The 3,407-nt window shown below is 36.2% G+C and overlaps 1 long non-coding RNA gene across 1 annotated transcript; it reads left to right on the top strand.

The window, feature by feature from the left end:
• Nucleotides 1–206: 206 nt before the first annotated feature.
• LOC109208456 lies at nucleotides 207–1,870 on the top strand. The gene is made up of 2 exons (XR_002065167.1): nucleotides 207–701; nucleotides 1,783–1,870. It is a non-coding gene; the product is annotated as an uncharacterized LOC109208456 (long non-coding RNA).
• The last annotated feature ends 1,537 nt before the right edge of the window (nucleotides 1,871–3,407 follow it).

The raw sequence follows: 3,407 nt of genomic DNA on the forward strand, positions 1-3,407 counted from the left end.
CCAAGACCCAGCCCAAACATCCCTGATCCGGTCCAGCACCCCCCAATCCCAAAACGACGTAGTTTAGTTGGTGATAATCTCAACCTTTGATCTATTTTTATCCAACGATCCGGAACTCAACCATCAATTAATATATATATGTCCTAACCATACCCCACCCCCCATTCACTCATCTCTCTCACACCCCACTCCCTTCCCCACCGGAAATCCCCACCTCCACAGCCCCACCGCATCTCCGCCCCCTCCCGCCTTCCGCCGCCGGCCGGAAATCGCCTCCGCCGGCGGCGGTGCTCCAAATAACCCAAAAAATACACCATGGAATCCTCTCATCCTCCTCTTTCCAACCCCCAACCTAATTTCCCTCAAATCACAACCAAAATGCTCGGATTTCAAATCTAAAATTCTGCCAAAACCCTACCTTCTCCAAACTCAACCAAATTAACACCATACACTCCCCTCACCCTCCTCATTCCAAATCTCCAAACAACAACCTTCAAAACTTAACCAAAATACTTGAATTTTAAATCTAAAACCAACGAAACCCTAGTTCAAAATCTTTGAGATTCTCGACCCTAATATCCTTAACCAGGTGTCTTCTTGTGAAGACACATGGTTAGGTATATTACGGGTCAAGAATCTTAAAAAAGATTCGCGTGTCCGGGGATCGAATCAAGTTTGGCCGCCTCTAGATACCAAAAACAGTGAGTTTTCCCTTTTCCTTTTTCCTATTCTTATTTTTTTTTTGTGACTATTCTGTTTTTTTTTTCTTTTTCTCATTTTTTTTTTGCTTCTGTTCCGTTTTTTTTGTTGTTTATTATTTTTTTTTGTTGTTTTGTTTTGTTTGATTGTTTCGTTCTGATTTTCATTTTTTGTGTTCTGTTTTATGTTCTTTTTTGTTTGTTTGTTTTTAAGTTTTTAGTTAGTTTTACTTTAGATTGAAAATTAGTAGTAATTTTTTTTAAAATTGTTATCATTGATTTATTTAGTAGTTGATTAGTATTAGTAATTAATTTAGTTCATAATTAAGTTTTAATTTGAATATCAGTAATTGTTTGTTTAATATTTGTGTTTTAAATTTTGTTTAGGTATTGCATTTATAATTAATTTAATGTTCTTGTAGGCTTATTGATTTGGTTATAGCTGATAGTTTTAGTCTAGCTTGGTAATTTTAGACTAGTAAAAGGGTAGTATAGGCATGGGTAAAGGGTAGTTTTTTAGGATCTGGTAAATTTCAGAATATTTCAAGGGTAGTTTAGGAATTTTAGATTAAAAAAAGGCATCAAATCTGTTAGGAAGAAGGTACGAGAAGATAAGAGAATATTTTTCTGTTAGGGGTGAACAGATTTTAGATATTTTAGAGGGGTAAAAAGGGTAAAACAAGCCAAAAAAGAGGGGTAGAAAAGGGATTAAATAGCTAGGCAAAAATCTGCCATACGAATGTATATATAGACCATTAGTATTGATTAAAAAGGAAGAGGAAATCTGAAAACAGTAGAAGGAGAAAATCTAAAACAGTAAAAAAAGGGAGAGAGCTAAGAATCTGAAGAAAACAAAAAAAAAACAGCACGTATTGGAGATGATTTGAATTTGGTTCCAAGCTGGTTTGGAGTTTTGCTGTTCGAGTTACTATTTTATTGGGTCTTCCGAGATATTTTTGGTTCAAGCTATTTGAGTATTGTAATTTGTGGGATTGTGGGCTAAATTCTCTGTTCTGGTGTGTTGAATCTGGGTTCTAGTTGCTGTCTACTGCTGAAACTCACCTCTTTCTATTCTTATTTCCAGGTATCTTTCCTAGCCCAATGAACCATGACTAAGTGCTAATCATGTAACTCAGTGACTATGATGGAATACAAATTGCATTTCGATTCAACCTCTGTTTCTGTTTCCTCTTTTATATTACGTTATATGTGAGCCTCCAATATTAGGCATTAGATAGTTGGCTTAGCATGCTATGGATTTGGTTCTATATTTGTGTTTAAACTTTTTTTTTTATGATTAAATGGTATAATTAGAGAGTACCCGAATAGGAGTTGTATACCTTTCTTTGGACAAACAGATCATGGACTTTAATTGGTAGTTCTATTTTAATTTTATATCTTTATAAGTTCATTTTAATCTAGTGAATCAATTTGCAAAATCAAACTATGTTCAAACGCTATTCTGTAAATTATCAAAATCAAACGCTATATAATTGAACATAGTTTGATTTTGATATCAATTTAATTAAAAAAATCAAATTGAATATTTGAATAAAATTGATAGCGTTTGTGCAAATTTGTTTACAGAATCCCTGGTCATGCTTTTGTGCAAATTGAGATGACTTTTGTGTGGGCCGTAAGCATGTGGAAACTATTTTCTAAATTAAAACAAGTTTGGGCCCTTCAAGGGTTCAAGATGCAGTCCCGTTCAAAGTACAAATCTGAGGCCCGTTTCCCTGGGTCACGTTTGGGCTGAATTCATACCCTGGACCTTTAATAATTGGCCCAGTGCTTCGTCACTGCCCTTGTATCACCTGATTACTTGAAGTGTGGATCGCGAGTGTCTGCTTAAATAATCTCGGTCAATAGTTTTATTAATTAAAATCTCGGAAGCTTAATTTGGCCACCTTGTTATTTTGGAATTAAGGCGCGTCATGCCAAACAAAAGTGACAATTGAATGGCCCTCGTTTAATTAATCTTGTCTATCCTTAGAAATCGAGGCGTGCCATTTAGCGAATTTCCATGGCCCTCGCAAATTGCAAATACAAAACTACTTTATGCACGGTAGTTTAATAATCTTACCTTCCTAACTACGGGTGCACATTTATGTGACCCAAATCCAAATCTCAACAAGGTTGAAATGTGCCAAAAATCACGGGCGTACTGGTGCGACGTGGTTTGAGATACATTTTTACGATGTTGCAAGTCTTATAAGAAATATAAATAAAAGCGGTTTTTAATTTAAAATGCGCATAAGTTAAAACATGTATTAAAATCAGATTTTTAGCCAATTATAATAATTTAAGCGACCGTGCTAGAACCACGGGACCCGGGGGTGCCTAACACCTTCCCTCGGGTCAACAGAATTCCTTACACAGAATCTCTGGTTCGCAAACTCCAATTGGGAGTCGAAATTTTCCTCGATTTGGGATTTAAACTAAATCGGTGACTCGGGACACCAAAAACCTGTCCTTTCCCGAGTGGCGACTCTGAAAAATAAATAAATAATCCCATTTCGAATAATGTCACTTTAAATGGAAAAAATCCCTTATACACTATCCTTCGGGGGGTAGGTGTGTAAAAAAGGAGGTGTGACAGTAGTTGTTCATACTTTGATGACCTTTGTCCTTATTGTGGACCACACTTGTGGCAAAATTATTTAAATTCTCCCGGGGGCGGATTGTGCGCACAATCTCAAACCCATGAGT

Source organism: Nicotiana attenuata, unplaced genomic scaffold (assembly GCF_001879085.1).
Source record: "Nicotiana attenuata strain UT unplaced genomic scaffold, NIATTr2, whole genome shotgun sequence".
In the NCBI taxonomy this organism is placed as follows: Eukaryota; Viridiplantae; Streptophyta; class Magnoliopsida; order Solanales; family Solanaceae; genus Nicotiana; species Nicotiana attenuata.